Source organism: Bos grunniens, chromosome 11 (genome assembly GCF_055505025.1).
Source record: "Bos grunniens cultivar Pamir isolate PY7600 chromosome 11, Bosgru_T2T1.0, whole genome shotgun sequence".
In the NCBI taxonomy this organism is placed as follows: Eukaryota; Metazoa; Chordata; class Mammalia; order Artiodactyla; family Bovidae; genus Bos; species Bos grunniens.
In genome coordinates, this window is record NC_141175.1 from 74,566,078 (window position 1) to 74,580,414 (window position 14,337).

The 14,337-nt window shown below is 39.1% G+C and overlaps 1 protein-coding gene and 1 pseudogene across 20 annotated transcripts in view; one reads left to right on the forward strand and one right to left on the reverse strand.

Moving 5' to 3' along the window:
• The window catches only part of NRXN1 (neurexin 1), a 1,228,058-nt gene that overhangs the window by 316,945 nt on the left and 896,776 nt on the right, over nt 1-14,337 (forward strand). The window lies entirely within an intron of this gene.
• On the reverse strand, nt 7,395-8,926 carry LOC147363329 (protein mago nashi homolog pseudogene; annotated as a pseudogene). The gene has a single exon (XR_015135986.1). The product of XR_015135986.1 is annotated as a protein mago nashi homolog pseudogene (transcript).

Consider the following 14,337-nt stretch of genomic DNA (forward strand, 5'->3'; position numbering starts at 1 on the left):
GTAACTAGAGAAAAATCCCTGTGGGGAGGAAAGAGATTGGAGCAAAAGAAAATGTGAAGAAATGCCTTGAGGGTTTTATACAGATACCCAGCTCCCAGTTCTGCTCACAGTTAAGTCTCTTCATAAAATTTACCAAGAAAAATTAGGTAGACCTGTTCTTTCTTCAGTTCAGTTCACTTCGGTAGCTCAGTCGTGTCCAACTCTTTGTGACCCCATGGACTGCAACACTCCAGGCCTCCCTGTCCATCACCAACTCTCAGAGTTTACCCAAACTCATGTCCATTGAGTCGGTGATGCCATCCAACCATCTCATCCTCTGTTGTCCCCTTCTCCTCCTGCCTGCAATCTTTCCCAGCATCAGGGTCTTTTCAAATGACTCAGCTCTTTGCATCAGGTGGCCAAAGTATTGGAGTTTCAGCTTCAACATCAGTCCTTCCAATGAACACTCAGGACTGATTTCCTTTAGGATGGACTGGTTGAATCTCCTTGCAGCCCAAGGGACTCTTCTCCAACACTACAGTTCAAAAGCATCAATTGTTCAGTGCTCTGCTTTCTTTATAGTCCAACTATCACATCCCTACATGACTACTGGAAAAACCATAGATGGACCTTTGTTGGCAAAGTAATATCTCTGTTTTTTTTTTTAATTTTATTTTATTTTTAAACTTTATATAATTGTATTAGTTTTGCCAAATATCAAAATGAATCTGCCACAGGTATACATGTGTTCCCCATCCTGAACCCTCCTCCCTCCTCCCTCCCCATACCATCCCTCTGGGTCGTCCCAGTGTACTAGCCCCAAGCATCCAGTATCATGCATCGAACCTGGACTGGCATCTCGTTTCATACATGATATTTTACATGTTTCAATGCCATTCTTGGGAGAATGGCATATCTCTGCTTTTTAATATGTTGTCTACGTTGGTCATAACTTTCCTTCCAAGTAGTAAGCATCTTTTAATTTCATGGCTGCAGTCACCATCTGCAGTGATTTTGGAGCCCAGAAAAATAAAGTCTGCCACTTTTTCCACTGTTTCCCCATCTATTTGCCATGAAGTGATGGGATATGAAAAGTACAAACGGTATGTGCTTTCTTATCCCACCTCTATTCTGTTCCTTGCTGTTTCCCTAGATACCTCTTTTGTCACTTCTGTCATGTCAAAAGTGACCTTGATTTCCATTTTATCCTGATTTTACTGCGTAAAAATGTAGTATATTAGAGTAAGGGCAGCCTCAATGCATGATTCTGCTCCCCTTCTAGTCTGGCTCTTTTCATTCAGGAAAGCCCCACAAATCTTCACAGAGTGATTTGGCCTAAGATTTAAGAATAATTGAAATTTTTCTATTGTTGTTTTTGTTAGCTTAAATATATACCTTGGCCCCATTTGAGTATATCTGATGTTCCTCAGGGGATTAAAAACATTCTTTTTTCCTCAGAGGAAGCAAGAAGATCTTGCTTTTCTCCTGGTTTAAGTCCTGACATTTTATGGATCTTCATTAGTTACAGTAGGTAATGAAGATTAATTCTATCATGTTTGGCTCCAGACTATGGCCAGTGGGTTTTTAGCATCTGAAGAGAAAGAGAAACAGCTCCTTAGGAAGGAGTTTGGTGTTTCAAAATGAAGCTCTCTGGCTTTGTGTTTGGTTTGTGGTAAATGGGATACAGAACTTTTGAACGTGCACTACAGACTTTTGTGTTCACAAACTGAACTCAAGAGAAAAGAGAGGATGTAATCACTATTTTATAGATGAAGTTAAGTGACTTTTAAGGATCACTGCAACTACAAGTTGTGGAGGTGAGATTTCTAGGCTAGCTTTATTTGGATGGTATCATACTATATAAAGTAAATAGGCTATAACGAAGTTTATAGTCACCCAATTTATGACTGCAACATGATGTTATCTGGAAGGCTGTGACTGGGAGATGAAAAAAAGCAAATTGGTCAAGGAGAGGATGAATGTGAATGTGATTGTGAAGAAACAAGGAAAAGGTTTTCCACCCATTTGAGAGTAGGTCGATTCCAGAAAGGTCATGGTTTATCTGCATCAGTGGGAGATACTAGTGAAAGTTACCTAGTGCAAGGCAGGAAATGCTTTAGACAGTCATAACGTGGACTGAACCCTCACAGTCAAGATAGAGAATGAAGATTTTTGAAGTGACTTGTCAAATGAGATCAGTATTTTACAAATGTCTTGTGTTCAATAAATACCTGACTTTTCAGTAGAAAATAAATTCCAGTTTCTATATAAAAACAACTTGACATTTTTCAGTAATACTTTTTAATGAGCATTGCTCTGAGCTATAATATAATGAAATTTGCTTAAAAGTAGAACAGGCTGGTAATACTTGGCAGAACAAAGAGGCATATGGTAGAACAGTTGTGATTTATTGGCGAAGGCTTTCAGTTTTTGGAAAGCTAGAGGCTTTCGGCATAGTGGACTGCATCTTGATATTCAGTCCCAGAAAGGAACCATGGCAAAACAATATGCTTAAATCACATTAGCCTGATATATATTTAAATCATTTTCATTTTGAATTAATGGTTATAATTACAGGCTATGTTCATACTGCAAAGTGAAATAGACAATTGAGGAAATTTTCCTGGCAATTCATATTCTATACCATTTTATAAGAAATATAGAAAATTGTGGCTTTTATGAGGGCAAGGAATTGATTGTTTGGGTTTAAAAAAAAAAGCAGCTGATTCTCCTCACTTTGTGTTAATAAGTATAACATATTGAATTTAGTTTCCTATAAATTTACTTTAACTTTTTTTTACTATGGTAAGAATACTTACATGAGATTTACCCGTTTAGCAGATGTTTAAGTGTGCAAGATAATATTGTTAGCTATAAACTTACTTTTAATAAATAATAAGATAATATGTATATATGTAAGTTAAGCTAGAAACATGCTGTAATAGTAAAATCACTTAGAAGCAAGATTAATATCTAATCAGAAGATCAATGATCCTGCAAGTAGGCCTGATTACCAAAACACCAAATGGCATTTCCTTTATCTTTTTATAGAGAGAAGGCTAATTTTGTTTTTATAATTTAAGAAATCTCAAATAGAATCACCTATTTTCCTTTTATGGTATGTTAATTCAATATGTTTATTAAAGCCATTTATTCTCCTGTAGTATTATTTTATTCTTCAATTAAACCAGTACATTAATGCCTTTAGGAATTTCCCCTAACCTCAACTTGTCATCATGAATTTATTGAAATGTAGCAAATGGTAAAATAATGAGCTGCCAAATGGCTTCCTTTTGGTTTCACTAATTTATGTTTGTGGCTTGTCAGTCACACTCTATATACAGCTAGAAATTTGCAGCTGAGAACAAATTCTCCCACTTAGGGATTACCTTGTCAGACTGCATGGAACATGATATAATCATTTTATTCTTTTTATTCCCCTGCTTCATCAGTCTTTACAAAGTTTTCTGAAAACATGCAGTTTTTCCTACTTTAACCTTTTTGGGTACTTATTTCCTTCCCTTTTTGAGTAATCTCTTCTTATAACAGCTTCAGGAGGGAGATAAGAAGAGTGGAGATAACTGGAAATGGTCATAATAATGCTGCTAATAATAACAGTCTATCATGTGAAACTGACTTGTAAGTGGGTGACGGAGCCCCTGGTGTTTCACTGCCAGGCTGGACTACAGATCAAGATGTTCTGAGAGAGGTTAGTTATTTGTCTGCTGTCGTGACTGTCGTTTTCTTTTCTCCTTTTGTGTTGGCCTTAATGGAAGGCAGCTCGCATCTCATTTGTTTTTGCTGGAGCCTTCCCTGTTCAACATGCTCAGCATGTCTACTTCCCATTGCCATTTCCTCAAAACCTGTTCCTCTTCTGTAAAGATATATAAAATCAGGAGAATTATACCATCTCAGGCTTATTTTATTCCCACTTCTTATTTTTGTTCTACAAGCTTAGCCATCCTGAAAACCCTAATGGAATCTTTTTTTTTTTTCCCCCAAAAATATGAAAAGCAGAAGTGAGAAACTTTACATACTTTTCACCAAGTTCAAATAATATTAAACCTCTAAACTTTTGAAGCATACAAGTAAGTTAACATCAGGATTAAAAAATATGCTTTTTGGATATGCACTTTTTTTTTCCTCAGATGAAGTGTAATAAATAAACCATGTCAGATATAATAGGATTCAGTTGAATAGTATTTCTTCAAAGAGCAAGTAAAGATGGTTTTTAAATTAGAATTAAATGCATCTAATTATCAGCTATTATAGTGCTTAATTTGGGGCCAGTTTTAAGGAACAGGCAGTCATTTATATCACATGTTTTTAAACAAATTGTAGAGGAATAGAAATCACTAAATTATTAACAATTCTTTCCAGTCTTCGAAAGATTTCTAAGTGTGGCAGTAGTCCCTGGATTTTCAATGCCTCTGGATCCTGGAATAAAACAAAATGGATGCCTTGGAAAAACCTGCTATTTGTTCACTTTTATCATGGCATTGTATTTAATAAGCCTTTAGTTGAAAACTCATAATGGGGAGAAATCTGTTCTGAAATTTAAATTAATGAAAGCTTTTCACAGTGGCTTCCAAATAAAAAATTTAGGCTTTTTTTCAGAGCATGGGTAAGGATGGGAATTCTGATTAGCCACACAATGTAGATTGCTTCGTGATTCATCTCTGCAAATCAGCAGTTTGAAATCCTATAGTTAGCATTGGGTGCTCTCCAGTAAGATTTTATGAACATCAGCTTGTTATTTGGCAAAAAATGCAATGTCAGTTGTCCAGACATCATTTTTTCTCAATGAACACATGTTCGTATGTTAAATAATGGTAGTATTAAATCAATTACATTGTTAAATCCATTGGCAGAGGTTAATACCTTGTGAGGTATATTTACATCATCAGAAGGCTAAACTTTGTGAACCTTGGAGCAAAGGAATCATTATACAAATGGAGATGATAAATAGGCTAAAGAATTGGTGTTTCTTGAGGATTTGGGTGCCCTTTTACCTATTTTAGGAGAAGGAAATGGCAACCACTCCAATATTCTTGCCTGGAGAATTCCATGGATGGAGAAGTCTGGCTTCTCCATGGGGTTGCACCGAGTCCATGGGGTCGCAACGAGTCAGAAACAACTGAGCAATGATGTCTCACTCACTCATTCACTTAGCTATTTTAATTTATATGAGTTTATGTTTTTGGCTTTCTTCATAAAATAACTCAATTGAGTTAAGACTAACAGAGCTAAAAGGGACTGTTTGTCTGAATCAACATTGTAACAACCTCTGCATAAACCAGTGGTTTAACAGCTTCTGTGCTCAGGGTTACTGTTCTGAAGTGGGAAAGCTGGTTTTGATTTCATTAGTAACTATTTCCTGTTTCTTACTGTTTGCCAGGCACCATGCTGGATGATACAGAGTATTTGTTGCTTTACCCCACAGAACAGGTCTGATGGGCCTTCTCTTAATCATCCTGGAGAAGCAACATCTACAGAAAGTTTTGCTTAAGTGACTCATATTCTAAGTTCATCTTTCATCTGGAAAATGTCTCATTGAATTCAATGATTATTTTTCCTCTGCTTTCTGGATAAGGGTAAGAAGGCTGTTAGAAAACTTTGGAGAGATTCTTCCACTCTCTAATACTGGAACCATCATTGAAACTGGGGAGCATGTGCACTTTTCCATACCTTTGTACAATCAAGGAGCACTGACTATGTGCTGTTTCAAGAGCCTGTACTTACAAAAGGTGGTATGTGAGCTGGACCCTATTTCTGCCCTGAGAATTGCAACCATTGCATGTTTGCTGGCAAGAGTTTGTTATCTCCCATTCGAGGCAAAGTGACTTGCACCAATAGCTGGGTTTTGCTGCTATCACTTGGAAGTTTATTTCCCCCAGTGTCTATTCAAGCCCTCCTTTGGGAGAAGATGAAATTCTTCTTAGAAATCCTCCCTAGAGAATTCTTTCTCTAAGAGGGTGCACTTTGCTAACTCAGTCCCACTTTCAAGGGAAAACACAAATTTATTCATTCACAACTGTAAATGTATATCATAGTGTTAAATGGACTAAATATTCAAGTTTTGCTGTTGTTGTTCAGTCGCCCAGTTGAGTCCAACTCTTTGTGATCCCATGGACTGCAGCATGCCAGGCCTCCCTGTTCTTCACCATGTCCCAGAGTTTGCCCAATTCACGTTGCATCGGTGATGCCATCCAGCCATCTCATCCTCTGATTCAAGTAATAAGTAAATATTCAAGTAGTAAGCTATTATTTATTTAAAGCTATGCAAACAGTTCTTTAAATGTGATTAAACATGCTTTGAAAACAATAAATTCAATGAGATGGTTCGCTAGTATCCTCGATTCAATGGACATGAACCTTGGGTAAACTCCAGGAGATGGTGAGTGACAGGAAGGCTTGGTGTGCTGCAGTCCATGGGGTTGCAAAGAATCAGACACAACTTAGCAACTGAACAACATCAGCAACAAGGCTTTCCCAGACCCAGCTTTGCACAAGTGAGAGACCCATCTCTCAGAACCTTCATGTAGATCTCAGATGCCGTAGTGCCACTGCCACCTCCCACCTTTACCCTCTTCTTAAATCAGAATATCTTCTTTTGTCTTATTTTTTTCTCCAAATGTATTCTTATTGTATAACCAGAAAGAGTAAATATAACAGAGAAAGGGCCAATCCCATAACATCATCATGCTATGCTATGCTATGCTAAGTCGCTTCAGTCATGTCCGACTCTGTGCGACCCCATAGACGGCAGCCCACCAGGCTCTGTCGTCCCTGGGATTCTCCAGGCTGGAGTGGGTTGCCATTTCCTTCTCCAGTGCATGAAAGATAAAAGTGAAAGTGAAGTCGCTCAGTCGTGTCCGACTCTTAGCGACCCCATGGACTGCAGCCTACCAGGCTCCTCTGTCCATGGGATTTTCCAGGCAAGAGTACTGGAGTGGGGTGCCATTGCCTTCTCCAACATCATCATGAGGGAGTATCTATCCTTGACAATGCATTTTAGTTGTTGAGTATGACATTCTGAAGATTTATTGTTTTTTCCTTTTGAAGTTAAAACTGCTTTTTTTTGGTTACACATTTATTAAAGACAATCATTTATAGTTTATAAAGAATATCGCCCTTATATACACAAAACTGTCCCGATATTGGTCCTTGAAAGCAGCTACTCATACCCACTGGTGTCAACACCAGTATTCAATCTAGATTGGCTTCATCTTGCTGCTAAGTCGCTTCAGTCGTGTCCGACTCTGTGTGACCCCATAGACGGCCTCCTACCAGGCTCCTCTGTCCCTGGGATTCTCTAGGCAAGAACACTGGAGTGGGTTGCCATTTCCTTCTCCAATGCATGAAAGTGAAAAGTGAAAGTGAAGTCACTCAGTCGTGCCCGACTCTTCACGACCTCATGGACTGCAGCCCACCAGGCTCCTCCGTCCATGGGATTTTTCAGGCAAGAGTACTGGAGTGGGTTGCCATTGCATAAGACCATAGAGCAAACACTTCAGGTCCCAGGGACGATGATAAAATACTCATAAGCTTTCTGGATCCTTGGATTGATTGACACTAATAAGGGAACCAATTTTTGATTTTGGGAAAGAAATGTGTTCATCTCCAATGATGATTTCAAGCTTCTGCTGCTGTACTTGGTTGGGAGGAGGCCAAAAAGCATCATCCTCTTTGGGAATTTCAATGTCATCAGCTATTCCCTTCAGTTCCTCCATCACACTTTTATGTACATAAGCTTGTTTTCTGATCATGACATCATTTTTATAATCACTGCTATTGGCATATCTTGATTTCCATCAGGTCAAAACTTAGACTCTAGGAATTCAAAGCTAAACTTGCCATTGTGACCCATGCAATAATGCAGACATAAGTCCCTATGTCTCTGAAAGTTGCTTTTAATTTCAAGGAAATCTACATTCATTTAGGCTAGCTAAATAGCACTTGGATAGCTACTTTGGTGGTGGTTAGAAGAGCCACTTGTATAGGAATTTTAATAGTTGTGCTGGAATAAGGAAACATTAAAGCAGAGTTGGGAACTCTCAACACTGCTCAGCCAAGCAGTAAAGGAATATTTTGGTTTGCCTGCCTTGCCTCCTCTTTTCCTTTTTTCCTATGTTTCAACATTTAATGGCTACTTATGATAAAAGAGCACTCCAATTTAAAGTGAAATTTTAGAATTCTTAATTGATGGTAAGTAGTTGAAACAAACAAAAAATATATAGTTAAAATCTAAAGTAAAACTCTAGGGAAACCACCAAAAATTAAATAAATAAAAAATGATGACTGTTCAGATAAGGGCCCCGAAGTTTATATAAGAAATTTGGCCTTAAAACACTGTAGACTTCTGTCATTGTCATCTGTCATCATCATCATTATTATTTCGATTTGTATAAAAGTTGTTGACAGTAGAATATGAACTACAGTATCTGGTAAGGTCTCCTGACCCAAGGTGTGGCAGTACAGGTCACACTCCCAATATCTACCCACATCTTAATTCTGCTTACTAACAAGATGGAGGAGACATGCTAGCAATGATTGTCAGTGATGTTAGGATGAAATCTTTCATCTTAAAATATAATCTTAAGAGTATGCCCAGAAAGAAAGGCAAAAAAGCAAAATGGCTATCTGAGGAGGCCTTACAAATAGCTGTTAAAAGAAGGGGAGTGAAAAGCAAAGAGGAAAAGGAAAGGTATACCCATGTGAATGCAGAGTTCCAAAGAATAGCAAGGAGAGATAAGAAAGCCTTCCTCAGCGATCAATGTAAAGAAATAGAGGAAGACAATAGAATGGGAAAGACTAGAGATCTCTTCAAGAAAATTAGAGATACCAAGGGAAGAAGATGGGCTCAGTAAAGGACAGAAATGGTAGGGACCTAACAGAAGCGGAAGATATTAAGAAGAGGTGGCAAGAATACACAGAACTGTACAAAAAAAGATCTTCACAACACAGATAATCACGATGGTGTGATCACTCACCTAGAGCCAGACATCCTGGAATGTGGAGTTGAGTGGGCCTTAGGAAGCATCACTACGAACAAAGCTAGTGGAGGTGATGGAATTCCAGTTGAACTATTTCATATCCTAAAAGATGATGCTGTAAAAGTGCTGCACTTAATATGCCAGCAAATCTGGAAAACGCAGCAGTGACCAAAGGACTGGAAAAGGTCTGTTTTCATTCCAATCCCAAAGAAAGGCAATGCCAAAGAATGCTCAAACTACCGCACAATTGCATTCATCTCACACGCTATTAAAGTAATGCTCAAAATTCTCCAAGCCAGGCTTCAGCAATACATGAACCGTTAACTTCCAGATGTTCAAGCTGGTTTTAGAAAAGGCAGAGGAACCAGAGATCAAATTGCCAACATCCGCTGGATCATTGAAAAAGCAAGAGAGTTCCAGAAAAACATCTATTTCTGTTTTATTGACTATACCAAAGCCTTTGACTGTGTGGATCACAATAAACATTCTGAAAAGTGATGGGAATACCAGACCACCTGACTTGCCTCTTGAGAAACCTATATGCATGTCAGGAAACAACAGTTAGAACTGGACACAGAACAACAGATTGGTTCCAAATAGGAAAAGGAGTACGTCAAGGCTGTATCTCGTCACCCTGCTTATTTAACTTCTATGCAGAGTACATCATGAGAAACGCTGGGCTGAAGGAAGCACAGCTGGAATCAAGATTGCTGGGAGAAATATCAATAATCTCAGATATGCAGATGACAGTACCCTTATGGCAGAAAGTGAAGAACTAAAGAGTCTCTTGATGAAAGTGAAAGTGGAGAGTGAAAAAGTTGGCTTAAAGCTCAACATTCAGAAAACTAAGATCATGGCATCTGGTCCCATCACTTCATGGCAAATAGATGGGGAAACAGTGGAAACAGTTGCTGCCTTTATTTTTCTGGGTTCTAAAATCACTGCAGATGGTGATTGCAGCCATGAAATTAAAAGATGCTTACTCCTTGGAAGGAAAGTTATGACCAACCTAGACAGCATATTAAAAAGCAGAGACATTACTTTGCCAACAAATGTTGATCTAGTCAAGGCTATGGTTTTTCCAGTGGTGATTTATGGATATGAGAGTTGGACTATAAAGAAAGCTGAGCACAGAAGAATTGATGCTTTTGAACTGTGGTGTTGGAGAAGACTTTTGAGAGTCCCTTGGACTGTGAGGAGATCCAACCAGTCCATCCTAAAGGAGATCAATCCTGGGTGTTCTTTGGAAGGACTGATGTTGAAGCTGAAACTCCAATACTTTCGCCACCTGATGTGAAGTGCTGACTCATTGGAAAAGACCCTGATGCTGAGAAAGATTGAGGGCAGGAGGAGAAGGGGACAACAGAGGATGAGATTGTTGGATGGCATCACCGACTCAATGGACATGGGTTTGGGTGGGCTTTGGGAGTTGGTGATGGACAGGGAGGCCAGGTGTGCTGCACCTTATGGGGTGGCAAAGAGTTGTACACAACTGAGCGACTGAACTGAACTGAATTGAATATCATTCTGTCTCTAAAACTTTTAAAATTGAATCTACCATTCAGTTTGAGAGTGGCAGCAGATGGTGTGGTTAAGCTGCCCCTGTTCCTTGCCTACTTCAACCAGTGATTTACTGGGTAACCTTGGCCACGTTACTTAGTCTTTCTGACTTTAAGCTCCCTTATTTGTAAATGGAAAGATGGCTTCAGATGACCTTTAAGGCTGTTTCCAGATCTTGTATATCATAAATTTATAAACTAATTATTGTAAATGGCCAGTTAGATTGATTTCTCCATTAACAATTATTTACTAAGGGTCCCATTATATATTCAGTCTAAATTTGTCATATTATTCCTCTTTCTGAATCCTTTAAAGATGACCATGTTTTCTGTTATATCTGATGCGATGATGCTTTGATAGATGTTTATTCTGAGCCCCTTTTTCCTCCTCCCAAATGGTTTCTGAGGCTGGGCCACTGCTGAGGGTTATTCACTATCCCCTGGGAAATCATCCAAAACAAGAATGCAACCAAGGAAGGACATGGGATGCCATGTGATCAAGTTCTGACTCTCCTCTGTGGCAAGAAGAACAGGATTCTTTCACTTTTAGACTAACATAAATCAGGGCCTCAGAAGCCAACTAGTTTCGTTCCATCCGTGATGCAGAGTGGATTGTCGTGCTACACCTTTTTGAAATGGGCTACTTCTGAGGCTGCTTGTAACATCTTTGAACAACTATAGCAGGAGCTATCTCAGATAAAATATATAAATGCAGCCATTTTAGAAATCTAATGTGTATCAGCGTAGGTGGTTGATAAAGTACTTGGAAGTAAATCTAAGAATGGATTGGGAGATTTTGAAAAACATTAGATTCAGAAACCTGTTTTTCATAAATCATCAATTCCTGGCCTCACTGTCAGTATGCCTGTTTATCTTGTCTATCTGTGAGACTGAGCAATCAGGAAATTTTCTTTGTTGAATTTTCAACGTTTGACACACTAGCTGTGTTCAACTTCTGCAAAACTGAGACCGGATACTCACTCACAATAGGTGTTATCTGAAGCAGTATATTGCTCAGAGAATTGAAAAATTGTATCTCTGATTTGGAGGTCTCAGGACTCAATCAGTTAATTATTTTTATTACCCTACAGAAATGTATATTTGTCAGCGGCGTCCGTACTCCAATTTTAAACGTGTGCCTGATTAGGTGCACTAGTGAAACAGGTGATTCTGGGTGAGGAGCTCTCAGTTACTGCAGATCCTCCAGCTTCCAAACTAAGTGTGTCCAAACCAAGGAGGCTTGAAAACTATTTGAGGGATTTGGGGATTATTTATAATTTACCGTGGTGCCTTTGTTGTATTGATGATAACTTTCTGGGCTTACCGGGATTAATTAATAGGACTAAATAGGAAAGGCTGCACACTAATGTCATTAACAGGAGCCATAATTACAGAACATAATTGCCAATAATTCTTCAATGGTTGTTCAGTAATCAGATTCTTTTGAGGTTAAATGAAAATCAAATAGACATTTTATTCATAGAGATAGTAGCAATAAAATAATGCATAATCACACTTGTTTTTAACCTCACTGCTGCTGCACCATGTGCCAAAGGAGGCCTATTGTATGTCCAGGAATAGTTGGGTAGGCCAGGATGGGGTGATGATTGAAATTATAGCCTTTGGAGTTAGAGATACATGGATGCTAGTCTTGATTGTGTAACTTACTGCTTGTGTGACCTCGGACAACCAACCCCTGCCAAATCTCTGTTTCTCATCTTTTAGTAAGGGCAGTGCCTCGCTGATGATGTTGTTTTTGAAATTAAGTGGAATAATACTTGTGAAATCTTTAATATCATGAATGGTGCATAATGGGTACAGTTAAAAATAAAAGGCTGTTTGTGGCCATTGCAGAGGCAGTGGTGCCCAGCAGCAGCCCAGACACAGCTGATAATATGTAGGAAACAGACTCTTTGGGCTCAGACCCTTAGCTGTGAGCCATGGGTGCTTCAGTTTTGTCTTCTGTAAAACAGTGCTAGTAATTTGTCTGCCTGATAGAGTTGTTCATAGGATTAAATGAAGTAATGTGTATAAAAGAATTAGAAGGTTAGTACATAAAAGGATTGGTGTTATTGTTATTGTTGTTTAGTTGCTAAATTGTTTCTGACTTTCTTGCGACCCATGGGCTGTAGCCCACCAAGCTCCTTTGTCCATGGTGTTTCCCAGGCAAGAATACTGAAGTGGCTTGCCATTTCCTTCTCCAGGGGAACTTCCCGACCCAGAGATCAAACCCTTGTCTCCCGCCTTGGCAGGCAGATTCTTTACCACTGAGCCTCGAGGGAAGCCCCATTGATATTATTACTGTTATTTTATTATTATTATTATTACCTGTGTGGAAAAGCTCATTCATGGATAATGAAGTATAGAAAATTACCAAAGAAAACTGAATCTTGACATGCCTCAAGAAGAGTTATTGAAGTCTGTTAGAAAGGAAAGACTAGATGTGTTAGCTGTGGCTTCATTGGCTTTGAAATCGGAATCATACCTGGAATATCGCCATATAGATTGGCTTGGGGTGAGATGAAATGGACTTGAAAGAGGACCAGGGAAGGAGGTGGAACCCTCAAAAATCCAGCAGATATAGTTGATTATCTGTGATGTGCCCCAAAACAAGAGAAAATAAAAAGGGAGGCATCTATTTCCTCCATACATTCACAAAGAGATCTATAGGAATTGGGGGAACATTTTCCCCAAATGTGAATGTTCTTGGCTCCCTTCCTGTTCTCCCATTTGCCTGGTCCTCCCCACTCCTGTCCCAACAATCAAGAATATACCAAGTAAACTCTAAATGGCAGGGAAGAAATTCTTCCGAAGACAAAGCTAGAGGCCAAGGGCCTGTATACAAAGCCACTTCTGAGCTGTGGTCATCTTTTTCTGATCCCTGTGAAACCTAAATGATCTATTGCATACCTTCTTGTGCTAGTCTTTGTCTCAATCAACTTTGAACACAGAGCATGTGAGAGTAGTCTGTGAGTGGGGTTCATTTGTATACTTTAACACACTTCCTGGAATTCACTCTCTTTGCTTTAAACAGAAATGTGAGCAGACTGCAGCTACCCTGAATGGGTTAAGGAAGCTAACTGGAGTGTTCAGCTGTTTCCCATACCTGCTTTTTTTTTTTTTTTTTTTTAAATTCTGCTTTCAACCCACTGCCTTCATCTATCTTCCCCAACAAGGTATTGATCAGCTCTTGAAATTGTCTTTCTCACTTCTAGACACTCTCTGCATATACTGTAGGAGTGAAGGAGAATATGGTCCTGCCCTTGAAATGCAGTTAGTTTAGAACTGAGCTTTAAGAGCCTCTGATAAGGGAGATGATGCATAGGAATGCTCTAGTGGCCATCGAGGCCTCAGTCAACAACAAAAAGGAAAGCCAACCCCCAGTCTCTGAGTGGACTGTTTCAAAAATGCCTTTGTGAACTAGTTGCTTGAAACTCAGACATCACTGCTTCATTGATACAGTGAATTCCCAGAAGTCTCCTTAACCCTTAACATCCCTGAGGCAGGTAGTATTGTACAACCACTATTGTTAAAACTCTGTCAAACTAACAAAGTCAAATTATAACTTTGGATGCCAAGATAACATGATGTAGTCAGAAGTTGCATGGGACTCTAGGGTCCAGTCGCTGTTGCTTACTCTTGTGATCTGAGCAGGAGGAAGCTGAACTAGAGGGTTCCAACGATAGTGAGAGGAGAGGATCCTATAATCTTGCCTATGTGCTTCTTAGTTGTCACCGTCTCTCTCACCACCATCTGTTAACCCTTTGGTGAGTAAAGAATGACAGGCTATGCCAAGACAGAAA